Genomic DNA, 14,185 nt, shown 5'->3' with positions numbered 1-14,185 from the left:
CATCCGTTTTTTCACATAGCTTTGCTGTTTTAATCCTAAAATATACTAGATATTACTTTGTATATGATCAAGAGCTGTAAAAACACAATTTAAAACATATATTGAATTTGTTTTTATAGTGGTTCGTGTTTGCTAACATTTTTATTATGTTTTGCGGAGGAAATTTCGAAAATTCTGTTTTTAATCCTAGGGGTTGTAGGAACAGAGTGAGTAGAATGGTCACAAACATATCTATTCGAATATGTATACCGACTAAATACGAAAGTAAAAGTTATTGAATTTGATTGTCAATTACTTTTCCTCAAAAAAAAAACATCTACACAATTTATGAGAGCATGTGCAAGCAAAAGGTATTGTGCAAGGGACAATGTTTTGAATATTTTCAATTTATAAAACAAACAGTTTTTGTTTTCAGTTTTATTTTCAATTTATAAAACAAACATATTTGTTTTTCGTTCATCTTTTTTTATATAAATAAGGCCGTTAGTTTTCTCGTTTGTATTGTTTTACATTGTCTTATCGGGGCCTTTTATAGCTGGCTATGCGGTATGGGCTTTGCTCATTGTTGAAGGCCGTATGGTGGCTTATAGTTGTTGATGTCTGTGTCATTTTGGTCTCTTGTGGACGGTTGTCTCATTGGCAATCATACCACATCTTCTTTTTTATAGTACAATTTGTTCTGCTACAGATGCGCATTGATTGTCTCTTCAGTGACGCTCGAGGCCAAACTAGAGCTATTGCCTACTCGAGCATAGCGTGTATCGTTTCTTATTATTTGTCAATTAATGTTAAAGAATTCCAGTACTATCTGCCAGCTTGATTTTATGACAGCAAATTTGTAGCAGGATCTGATATCCCTTACGGGGAACCTGAGATCTCACCCAGTTTTTGGTGGGATTCGTATTGCTTAGTCTTTAGTTTTTCTATGTTGTGTCTTGTGTTCTATTGTTTGTCTATTGATCGTAATTTTCTCTTTTTTTAGCCGAAGCGTTGTCAGTTTATTTTTGACTGATGAGTTTCTATGTCCCTTTGATATCATTTTCCTCTTTTGGCTTTTGTATCTAAAATCAAAACTTATTTTTTTCTCAAAATATCACAGTTATTTCTCACTTTAATAATCGTGTATTGACTAAAATCTACCACTGTTTATGGAAACACTCAGAAAATGCACAGATGCTTATTTTTGACATAATACATGTTTCTGACACAAAACAAATGTCAAGGTCTTACAAACCAATTGGTCAGTACTGTGCAATTAAAGATGTCTTCTTGAAACTTTTCAAAAATTTGAACGTTGAAAAATTAAAAAAAATAAAATTAAACCCATTAAAAGAATTGAAACCCCGAAACTTTTTGACCCCTCCCCCTTTAAAAATAACCCCAACACTCGATCCCAGCCTTTCCTTTGTAGTATGTAACCTTGTAGTACAATTTCAGAGAGATCCATACACTTAAACACAAGTTATTGTCTGGAATCTAGAAAAATGCTTGTTGTTGGCCCTTTTATGGCGCCTTATTCCTGTATGAATTGGACAACAACCCCCAAACTCTATCACAGCCTTACTTTGTGGTACAATGTCAGAGAGATCCATTCACTTACACACAAGTTATAGTCCAGAAACTAAAAAACTACTTGTGTTGGCCCCTATTGGGCCCTTAACTCATAAACTGTTGACACCGTAGAATCCAAAATGAATCCATACCTTTTACTTTTGGTATTAAACATTGTGGTACAATATCAGAGCATTGAAATACTTATACAGAAATTATTATCCTGAAAGTAAAAAATAAATGCTTGTTTTGGGGCTCTTTATTCCTAAATCGGTGGGACCATCATCCCCAAAATCAATCCCAACCTTCCTTTTGTGGTATTGAACCTTCTCATTAGATTTCAAAGTCTTAAGAGATCTATTTACGGTCAACTAAAGTTATTGTCCGGAAATCAAATGTGTCTTCGGATGACACAGACAAAGACGACGACGCAGAACGCAGACGACGACGCAGACGACGACATCATACCATTATACGATCCCCCAAAAAATTGCGGTCGTATAAAAAACTGGACGATTTAGGAATTTTATATTTCCTTAATTTTGTTTTTATAATCGTTACATACGATATCTAAATTTTTGGACTCAATACTGGTAAATGTGACAACGGATTAGCTTTCATATAACATGAAATGAATTGAAATTGTCATGTCCCTTTAACATGCCTTTTAAAGAGACCTTATATCTGGTTAAATATTTCAGTTGGACTTAAAGAAATACGTATTTAAACAACCTCCTCCCGAAATATTTGTGCTTATTCATCCTGCTTGGTAGTAGTACGAAGTTTGAGACGCTTCTGCTTAATGATCCATTATAGTTTCGGAAGTTTGTTTTGTCACATTAATCAAAACACATTTTTTTTAAGGAAAAGTCCCAAATATAAATTCCGTTAAGAGTATCCAATCCTATATATATGGTGATTCAATGAGATCAACCACACATGAATATCTATGATGCCAAACAATCATACTATGTATGTCAATATCATATTGTCAGGCAAAATGTCTTCTCCTTTCAAGTATATGTACCTTAAATTCAAATTGCTGTTTAAATTACCCGCCATTCATCACGGTCTGCCTAAATTGTAGAGCCTACCTATTGCATATTAATTAGTTGTTTTAAAACTTTCCTGCATACGTATAAAATAATGTTCATTAGACGTTAAGCAAGCAATACTGGTCAATACTGAATCAACAAATCATCTGCCGTGCACAACAATATTATACAACACGGCGAGGAATATCTTAGGGCAGCTTATTCACACGGTAACGTTAAGCAAGAAACATGACACGATACACAAACTTATTATTCTGATACCGAGCCAACCTGTCTCTGCTCTGAGAAGAATACAGCAAATAATTATACGAAATTGTAAGACTTATAATATTATTCGAAGCCAGTGTTCCAAACCAAATCCCCCCATAGTCTTTGCTCATACTCCTTAATGATCCTTAATGTCGCTTGCTAAGCGGAGAAGCAGCAAATATCAGTTTTTATGTCGTTGGAATGAACCGGTCGTAGTTTGAACTCACGATCTCCTGCACTCAAGACAAACAAGCTACCACGAAACCACCAAGGATGTTCGCTATATCCAGGACAATCAGCTGTTTGATTACCTTTATTGCCTATGTTATATTCAAGAGAGCAGTTCGTTTTTTATAACTTAAAACTTTCTGTAATGAGTCAATTCGAATAACGTCAGTTCCCTGTAATGCCCATTCTAGTTCAGTCGGTTGTGTGGTCTCCTCGACCGGACTGAAAACTTTATTTATTACATATTGCAGTTTTCTGTTCAGCATTCGGCATTTTGAGGAAGAGTAACGACTTGAGTAGGGAAGGGTTACTGTTAAGATAGCACATTATGAATCCAACTAAATATAATCAGGGTAAAACTACATGGTTGATTTTAATGTCCTGAATATTTATAAAATTTTGCAGCTTGACCAAAACATACCTCAACCAATCGTTTTTCCAGATAACATAGTTCTCTGTAACCTTCAGTTTATTGATCCGGACTATCACTTGTGCATGTATCTTTTAACCAGGTGCTCCGCAGGGCGTAGCTTTATACGACCACAGAAGTACAACCCTGAACAGTTGGGGCAAGTATGGACACTACATTCAAGTTTGATACAGCTCTGAATTTGGATTGTGATAACATTTTTGACATAATATAAGTTTATGACACAAATAAATGTAAAGATCTTACAAATATATTTCGCAATAATGTGCGATTAAAGATTTCTTTTTCAAACTTCAAATAAAAATTGGAATTTGAGAAATTTGAGAAAAAAATAATGGAAAACTACTACCACCTTCTCATTTGCAATTAGGCCAAAACCTAACTTTTCTTTATACATAATTTTGAAGTAGTGTAAGGGAGGTAAATCCGACATGATAGCATCAATATACGACGCAAAATATTTTTTGCGGTCGTTTAAAAATTAAACTTGATTGAACATTCTTATGTTTTTCTCAGCTGACTGTTTATGACGTCTTTACACTAAATCCATTGGATGTTTAATGTGTACTGATTGATAACTTAGTCTTAAGGTGCGTTTACACGGTACGATTTTCCATCCGATTTTCCATCCGATTTTATACCGACGCTCAGGTAAATCGTATAGCGTTCTGTTTACACGATACGTTTTTCCATCCGATTTTGAACAGATTCGAACAAGTGCTTTTTGCTTGATAATTGAACAAATATCATGTCGAGTATCATAAAAATAAAACGGAATAAGTTTTTCTGAATAAAATATTTTCCTTCGTTTATTTATTAATTTGTAATGGCATAAACAATGCTATTCTTTCGACATTATGACTTTTTTTGTCTCGTGGAAGACCGTCAATTGCCTGTTTTTTTGGCAATATTTATGGAAGCTTGAAACAGTTACGAAGAATCGTTCTGTATTTTTATACTTAAAATCGTAGACCTCTATGGTGTACCAAGAAAAGCCCATACCGCATAGTCAGCTATAAAAGACCGCGAAATGACAAATGTTAAACAAACAAGAAAACTAATGGCCTAATCTATGTACAAAAAATGAGCGAAAAACACACATGTTATAAATCAACAAACGACAACCACTGAATACGAAGCTCCTGACTTAATTGGGACAGTTTGTTTTCCCCACTTTTCATAATAGCAGTTTGAAATGTAAAATGATCACTAACACTGACTAGAAGACAATATTCTTAGCTCTATTATGAAAACATCATTAGCTTTTGAGATGAAGAACTACAATCAATTATTGTTTCTTAGTTTTTGACAAGTGTATGTTTGGATATATCCTTTCTTTGATATTGCGGACTATAACTGCTTCCGTAAAAAAAATATTTAAAAACTGCACCGAAATATTTCATTACACTTTTATTCCCCGGTCTGCAATTAGGTGGTGTTGGTATTGGTTTTATATATACTAGACTCTTTGCCGGGTAAATTTCTTTGGACTGATGAAGCAATTGCTTCATACACAGAAAATATACAAAGTCAAATGTTTAAAAATAAATTGGCAAACTTTATAGCCAAAAGCTTTAATGACAGTGACTCGATTACCGAGTCATTTAATTCAATTTTACTAGACTGTGCTAAACAATCAGCTAAATTCATAAATAAAAAGCCCTTACAAAAAATGAAAAAATCAAACAGGAAACCATGGTTTTCACATTCCTGTACTGACTTAAGAAATACAGTTAAAAGCTATGAGAAACTAGTTTATAAAAATCCACTCAATGGACAATATAGGAAATTATATTATACATATAGATCAAAATTCAGAAGACTTTGTAAACATGAACAAAAAATGTATAAACAAAAAATTTGTAAGGATATAAATGATAATATTGAAAAGAATCCAAAATCATTTTGGGCAATGTTAAATAAGTTGGATAAGATGCATGACAATGCTGACTCCTTTCAGGACATACCTCATGACAATTTTGTTCAATTCTTTAAAAAGTTAAACAAAAGTGATGATAACTGTAGTAGTTTCCATAAAACCATAATGGAACATTTCCAGCAATTAAAAGATAATATAGATAATGATCCATCTAATAACATTTTAGACGTAGATATCACTACAGATGAAATAATTAAGTCTATCAAAGCTCTTAAAAATGGGAAAAGTACTGCAATGGATTTGGTATCAAATGAAATGCTTAAATATGGAGGTCAGGCTATTTTAAATCCTCTCACAAAGCTGTTTAATTTTATTCTAAATATTGGCCAATTCCCATCTAAATGGAATGATAGTTTCCTAGTCCTTTTACACAAATCTGGAAGCAAAATGGACCCTGGCAATTATAGGGGCATTTCTATCACTTCTAACTTGGGAAAACTTTTTAATAGAGTCATTCATTCAAGATTACTGAAATTTGTTAATAACATATCTCTCATCAGTCAATATCAAATAGGATTTAAACAAAATTGTAGAACTGCTGATCACATATTTTCTTTAAAAACCATTATTGATCACTATAAAAGTAAAAAGAAGAAAGTATTTGCTGCTTTCATAGACCTACGTAAAGCCTTTGATACCATATGGAGAGTAGGCTTATTTTATAAACTTTTAAAATCAGGTTTACCTAAAAAGCTTTTTAAAATTTTTTCTGCAATGTATGAAAATACTACCACTAGAATTAAATTTTCAAATGGTCTTAGTACTGCATTCACTTCAGAGCGAGGTGTTAAACAAGGGGATGTTTTAAGCCCCACACTTTTTAATATTTTTATTGATGATGTTGTAAAAGATTTATTCAATGGTAGCTGTGAACCAGTTAGAGTTGGTGATTTGTCTGTAAATTGTTTATTATATGCTGATGATATTGTATTACTATCAGAAAGCAAAACTGGTTTGCAAGCCAGTCTCAATACTCTTAGTACATATTGCTCAAATTGGAAGCTACAGGTTAATGTTCAAAAATCAAAGGTTTTAGTTTTTAACTCTAATGGTAAAACATATCTAAATGAGTTTTTTTATAATGATAATGTCATACAAACTGTCTCCAAATATTGCTACTTGGGAATAATGTTAAAGTGTAATGGCAACTTTAACTTAGCTGTATCCTTACTAATGGAAAAAGCTAGGAAAGCATGTTTTAAGATTAAAAAAACAATTGGATTGGATAATCCTTGTAAACTTTTAGAAAAATTATTTGATTCATTAGTAAGCCCCATATTGCTGTATTGTAGTGAGATTTGGGGTGTTTTTGATAATTCGGGAGACAATTCCATTTTGGAAAAATTCCATATGAAATTCATAAAAGAAATTCTAGGTGTTCATTGTAAAGCAATTAATGCTGCTTGTAGAGCTGAACTTTGCAGGCTACCGTTATGCTCAAAAATATCATTTTCTTGTATTAAGTTTTATGATCATATTTTAAGGTCTGAAAAGGCACTTATATCCAAAGTTTGTCTGGCAACTGAAAAAAATAACCCCTGGACAAAGAAACTTTATTCTATTTTTAACAATCTAGGATTTTCAAACCTAGCTGGGGGAAACTTTTCTATTAAACAATATCTACCAAGTATTAAACAACGAGTAATTGATCAGTGCACACAGGATCAATCATCAAAAATTCATGATTCATCAAAACTAAAATTTTACCAACAATTTCATAATTCAAAGCAGCGTAGTTCTTATGTTGATGTTCTAAGTAATAGATTAGAAAGGTCATCTCTGTGTAAAATTAGATTGAGTGCACACAATCTTGCTATTGAAAAGGGGCGATATCTAGGTTTAGCCACCGACGAACGAGTTTGTAATGTATGTAAATCAGGTGAGGTAGAAGATGAAAATCACTTTTTACTGAAATGTGAATTTTTTTCAAACTATAGATTTAACTTTAAAAATAAGATATTAAATATACTTCCTACATGTTGTAGTGAAAATCAGCTAAATATTAATAGGCGTATTAATAGTAATTCTTTAAAAGTCCTGAAAGTGACTAGTTCTTATATACATAAATGTCTGATGTATAGAAACGATATTTTAGCTTCTTATTTATAACATATTTAAATACTCGTAAATGTATGCTGTATTCATTGTTGTAATGCACTGTAATATGGGCCTTTGCCAATTATTGTAATTGTGTTTGTGCCAATAAAATGTTTGTATTTGTATGAAATAGATGTGTACTAATTTTTTGTAATTTTCTATAATTTAAAATATGAACAATTCTAATTTTATGGTCAGTTTTGGTCTTACAATTTTTTGATACTGCTACTTAATACAATATTGGAAATTATCATTTACAAGAAAAATATCTCTTGACAGCTAATCCTTTACCATACAATAATTACACATTTTTTACTAAACTTCATGTACATTTTGAAGACTAAAGTCTTGATATTTCAGCTAAAGGCAAAATTTAAGAAAACAAAAATGATCAAAAAACATGAATTTCAAAAGCTAATATTTAAAGTTCCGTATATACGTTTTGTTCACTGATGTCATTCGTTTCACCACTCGTGTAGCAACTGGAAGGTTGGTACGGTCGTTGGTACTGAAACTGTTGGTTAAAAAGACTTCCTGGAGGAGTTTGATTGGCAAGTGCCTGATACTGTGGTTGTTGTGTTTTAGATGGAGTATTGTTGATTAAAGTTGGGAAAGGTGCTTCATTGACAAATGACTGGTAATTATTGAAATTGAAGGACGACGGGTTTTGATAAAGTTGGTTGTTTGGAATCTCTGGCATAAACATTAACTGTGTCTCGTACATAAGATTTTGTATCTTATGTTTTAACATCATCTTTGTCCGTGTGTTAGGCATTGCCGAGAGTGATTTCCCAACCAACTTTCCGAAACAATAGTCCTCTGTCTCTTCTTCTCCAGTAGAACTTAAGCTTTCAATGGCTTTGAACATCAATTGGTCTTCAAGCTTAACTTTAACTTTTTTCCCATCGCAAGTTGTTTGTTTGGCCTTTCTGGGTGACGGGCTAACGTCGGAATCCTCCAACACTTCAGTATTGTCGTTCAATAATGTTAAGTTCTGAAAATAGAAAAGTTAATTGTAAATAAAATAGTTATGGTACTAGTAAGTTATTGTTATATTCGTTCAACTTCGGACTTTTTATTCAGTTTGTGAGTTAATCGCCCCAGTTTACACATCAATAACTTCTAGAAAAAATGTGTTTAATCCTATAATATAAAAAAAAATGTGTTATGATTGCCAATGAGACCACTCTTCATATGGTCCTTCAATTTCAATCATTACCAGTCATTCTTGTTTTTGTCTTGTTTTATAGGTTCCATCATCTTCACATAAATGGTTAACTATTTCAAAAGATTTCAATGAGAAATGGAATTTCCCTAACTGCTTGGGTGCGGTTGATGGAAAACATGTGAATATCCAAGCCCCAAATAATAGCGGGTCGTACTTCTACAACTATAAGAATACAAACAGTGTAGTACTTATGGCAGCTGTTGACGCAAGCTACATGTTTATTTACGTAGATGTTGGAACCAATGACAGAACCAGTGATGGGGGTACTTTCCAAAATTGTTCATTGAACCAGGCTTTAGAGTGCAATGACTTGAACATTCCTGAACCAACACCATTACCAAGCCGAAATAAACCAACACCATATGTTTTTGTTGCTGATGAGGCATTCCCATTAAAAGAAAATATCATGAGGCCTTATCCCCAACGAGGAGGACTTGATGATTCGCGGAAATTTTTTAATTATCGTTTGTCCAGAGCTCGACGCATTGTGGAAAACGCATTCGGTATACTTTGCAATCGTTTCAGGGTAATGCGTGCCCCTATTTTATTATCACCTGAAAAAATAACACATGTGGTCATGGCATGTTGTGATTTGCACAATTATTTAAGACCTGAAAGTTTCTTAGGATTACAAGAAACTGACAATATTGAAATTAACAATTTAATGCCACCAATGGCAAGGGGAGGATACCACAGTCCATCTAAGGCTCGTGATATTCGGGAAGAATACAAAGAATATTTCACAAATATAGGTCAGGTACCATGGCAGCACAAAGTTCTTTCTTAAGCTAAAGTGTTGTATATTCAATTCATTGCAGGTTGGAAATTGACTGTCCAGTTACTTCATTGCATTACTGTATTATTGTGCTACTATTTGTAATAGCTACATTTGTTCTGAACTAAAGTTATTCATACATATCTGAGAAAACTTTTCTCTTTTCTTGTTACCAATATTATATTATATATATATATTAATATATATTATAGGACAAAACGTTTTCATGTAACATGATTATTTTGAATATAATACGTTTATCTACCAGTGTGTGTTTCTGAGTAATTTTAATTTCAGTGACAATCTTTGTCGGGTAATAAACAAGATTAAGAATTGGCTGACTGGATGAATGACTATTCAATGTCCAGTAGGAAATTAAATGCATATTCAGGTCGAAAACTTCATAATGTTTTATGAATATATTAAAGCACTGATTTTATACTAGACCGGCATGCTACATGCTAGGTCACTAGGTAACAGTTAGCATGAAAACATGTCACCCAAGTTTAACTAGTATTTGTTATAACTATCAAATGCCGCGTGCTAAGTTAACACGCAGCAAAGACCAATTTTAAAGTCTTTGTTTCGTAACGTTTGTTTTTCCACTTGGTCTATATTGGATGGACATTTTATGCTGCCCGTGTTGTGTTGTGTTTTCATATTATTCGTTTATTTACGCGTGCTTGCATCAAGTGAGATACATGTTCTTAAAATACTGTTTGTAATTACCGAATCAGATTTTCTTTTTTGAACTTGTGGTCTAAGAAACTTGTCCATCTGTATGAACATGGGCCATTTACTCTCGTAGATGTCATGTACCCCTGAACCACTGCTCTTGGAACTATCAACTTTATTAACCTCCTTTTTGTAATACGTTCTGAGGTTGTTCACTTTTTTCAAAATCTTGTCGGCTGAAAGTAACATGGATAACAAAATTATAAATTGTATTATAATTATTACTATAACATGCGAAATGCCTAAATCATATAAATATATGATGTATAGAAAACGTACAGTCAGTGAACAACAGTGAGTTACCACTCAAAAAATGTCCTATCATTTCAACTTTTAAAAATCGATATTTAAAAAAAAAAAAAAAGTAAGTGGGAACCAATTTTTTTCCACTGACTGTATCTATAGTCTTAGTTAAATTATAATCAAGAATAGTCTCCTAAACTCAAAGTTTATATCAGAATATATGAAATAAAAATACTGAAATGTTTAGTGAGAATTTATATATGCCTGGCCATGAGTTTTTTGTCACTTTTTTGTCACTATATTTCATATAAAACTACACTATTTTTTCAAAACATATTGTGGGAATATTTCTAGGTTTTTAATAAACTTCGTACATAGAGTAGCAGAATTTTCACAGACTAATTAGTTCATTTTTGGTTTTTAGTTCTGAAATATAGCCCCGTTTTTTGTGTAACTAAGAGTTACTCTGCATTAAAATGCTGTATATTTCACACAAACTCAAGAGAAATCCAAAATAATTAACTGAAAGAAAAAAATATGACAAAATAAACAAATAAACTTTGATTTAATTCTATATTTATTTTAATAAAGAGGATTGACAACAGCCAGAGGTTACGTCTCTTCAAATATACTTTTGATCGCCAATTGAACTTTTATGCGAGTTATCTACCTTTAATGATAATAACAAAGAATGTACATATATAATAGTCATACACATATACAATACTGCATATTGTATCACCGACTTAGTGATATTTGTTATCGTGATATACCCCACTACACATGCATCCATTATATTTCACAAGAAGCCACAAGCAGCATTCAATTTTACAAGGAAATTCGAATGAAAGAAATGAAGAAACGTGTGGCGATAAGAGGAGATGTCGGAGAATGGAGCTTTTAGCAGTGAAAAGATATGTTATGGTCTTTTGAGTATAATATGAGTCATCGAAAAAAATATATACTTTTGTTATGTACTTGCAAATCAGCCTTTTAAATTAAATATCTTTTAAATTTAGATCAATATCTTCATACCTCCTATTTTCATAATAGAATCAATGCGATCTACAGATTTTTTCCTCTCATATTTTGTCCCTGTACGCTGCACTATGGACATCCCATAGTGCAGGTTTCTGCTTCGTATAATTCTATAAGAAGAACATCTTTTCCTAAATCATCTTCATTTTCTTCTCTTGCGTCGGTATCAGCCATCATTAAAGTTCGTGAAGAGTTCAAAAAGGTCGAAAATGTTATGATGTATACAAGATCATACAAGAATGACTATATATATATATATATATATATGATAGTTAAACGAGGATTTGTGAAGAAAAGAACAGATATTTATCAAATAATTATCAAATATTTTGTAAAAAATTTAAACGTTAAACAATAGTGTTGATGAAAGAATGTTAGCTTGGAAAAGGGGGGGGGGGGGGGGGGGGGGGGGGGGGTCGAATGAAAATAGGGTACCAACCGATTTTTAAACGACTTTTTGATTAACAAAACGACATCCGATTTTAGTGTTTACATGGTGCGATTTTTGACGAAACGACATCACAGGTAAAAAGTCGGATGGAAATCGGATGGAAAATCGTACCGTGTAAACGCACCTTTAGATGCATGCTTTTTTTTATAAGTTGTTAGTGGCTTTGAACTATAGCTGTCAGTAACTGCGAGTACTCTAAGATCTATTCCTATTGTCTTTTTGTTGTTGTGATGTACAAGTTCCTTGCTTGCCATGTCCACTCTATGTAATATTTGTATCCATCTGATGAGTTAAGCCTTTTCAACCGATTTTTGTAGTTCGTTCTTGTGTTGTACTGTCACACCACTGTCCCTGTTAGGGGAGGGTTGGAATCCCGCTAATATGCAGTATGTATGTGTCTGTCCCAAGTCAGTAGCCTGTAATATAGTGCTTGTCGTTTGTTTATGTGTTACATATTTGTTTTTTTGTGCATTTTTGTACATAAATTAGGCCGTTAGTTTATCTCGTTTGAATTGTTTTACATTGTCATTTCGGGGCCTTTTATAGCTGACCATGCGGTATGGGCTTTGTACATTGTTGAAGGCCTTACGGTAACTTATAGCTGTTAATTTCTGTGTCATTTGGTCTCTTGTGGAGAGTTGTCTCATTGGCAGTCATACCAAATCTTTTATGCGGAGAGCTTTGTGTTATAGGGACCAAGATGTAATTGCCTGTTAACTTAGAATAAGGGAATTGGAACTTATTTTCCTGATATAAACGAACAATTTAAGAAAATGATTGCTATACACCATACCAGTAACGAAGCACTGACTACTGAGCTGATTAGACCCAGAGGGGACTTACAGTCCCCTAGATACAGTTACAAATAAATCTACATTATCAAAAACATGACAATATATATTCTTCTTCAACTGGTGAATATTTACGATCTGAATATGAATGAATTGTTTACACCTGGATGTTAAACAAAACAACAATAAATCATCGCCCCAAATATCATGATAACCGGTACTGTCACACCACAGCCCCAAATAAAGGGTGAGGGTTTGGCGCCAACAAACTAGTTTAACCTAGTTATTACATATTCCATATGTGCTTGTGTTGTAAGTCAGGAGAATGCAATTCATTGCATGTCGTTGGTAAAAAGACGCTGCACAGAGACACAAATGATCAGTATGCTGGAGTTTCTTATTGACAACATATTTGTTGAATTTGGAGACTTTTTTTTCACAAATTGTCGATATTTCTATAGGAACGATTTGTGAACCTCTCTATTCTCAACTCATTCGGTATTCAAGAGATTGCAGCTGCTACTCAAAATTTGCAAAACGTCAACAGTGTCTGTGCAAAACATTTGATGAGCAAACGTTCAAAGGACGTCTTGTCGTCCTTTTTCTGAAAAAGTTCATCGGAAGATACCAAGACCATGTCGATAAATATTCATCTTTTCAAATAATACACATCGATGGTCTTGATGTCATAGATACGAACGTTGTTTATCATCTTAATTACGTGTTAGAGTGTTCTTTGTGTTTTTGTGAATTATCAACTTTAATGTTTCACTATTTTTGGTAATATTATTTTGACGCGGCTCGGTACTTATAAATCCCTTCCTGTGTTATTGTGCTATCGAGAAATTTTTTATATTCTTGTATTTCGGTTTTTATAATGTTCTTGAACCTTTTTGTTTTTCTTTGATGACATATTTTTGTTATGTTTTATGGGGATTTAGATTAAAACACAATGTTGAATGCTGTTACAAATTACCTCTCTTTTTGACATTTTAAAACCATTTTGTGTACGTGTCCTTTTTGTTCACACATTGTTGTCAATAAAATTTTATGCGACTGCCTTACAAGTGAGAGTTGACTTACCCTCTGATATTTTTAGTCCCTCGTTTAGCTAGCTATACAACCAGCTTTCATGCACCATTTTCTACTCAACAACGCCTTTACCAAGTCAGGAATATAGCAGTTGTTATTCGGTTGTTTGATGTATTTTGAGCTTTTGATTATCGACTTTCTATTTTGATTTTTCCTCGGAGTTCGGTATTTTTTGTTATTTTACTTTTTGTGACTGTATATCATTTCTATTCTTCGTTCATTTGTTTGTACATTAATCAAAGCATATCTGTTTCTCGTTTGAGTTGTTTAACATTTATCACTT

The 14,185-nt window shown here is 32.9% G+C and overlaps 1 long non-coding RNA gene across 1 annotated transcript; it reads right to left on the bottom strand.

Moving 5' to 3' along the window:
* Nucleotides 1–8,195: 8,195 nt before the first annotated feature.
* Nucleotides 8,196–11,671, bottom strand: LOC143055575 (uncharacterized). Its single transcript, XR_012972093.1, has 3 exons — nucleotides 11,566–11,671; nucleotides 10,282–10,463; nucleotides 8,196–8,543 (listed from the first exon to the last, which is right to left on the bottom strand). It is a non-coding gene; the product is annotated as an uncharacterized LOC143055575 (long non-coding RNA).
* Nucleotides 11,672–14,185: the final 2,514 nt, after the last annotated feature.

The sequence above is a fragment of the Mytilus galloprovincialis genome, chromosome 12, assembly GCF_965363235.1.
Source record: "Mytilus galloprovincialis chromosome 12, xbMytGall1.hap1.1, whole genome shotgun sequence".
NCBI lineage: Eukaryota > Metazoa > Mollusca > Bivalvia > Mytilida > Mytilidae > Mytilus > Mytilus galloprovincialis.
This window is presented reverse-complemented; position numbering and strand designations above follow the sequence as displayed.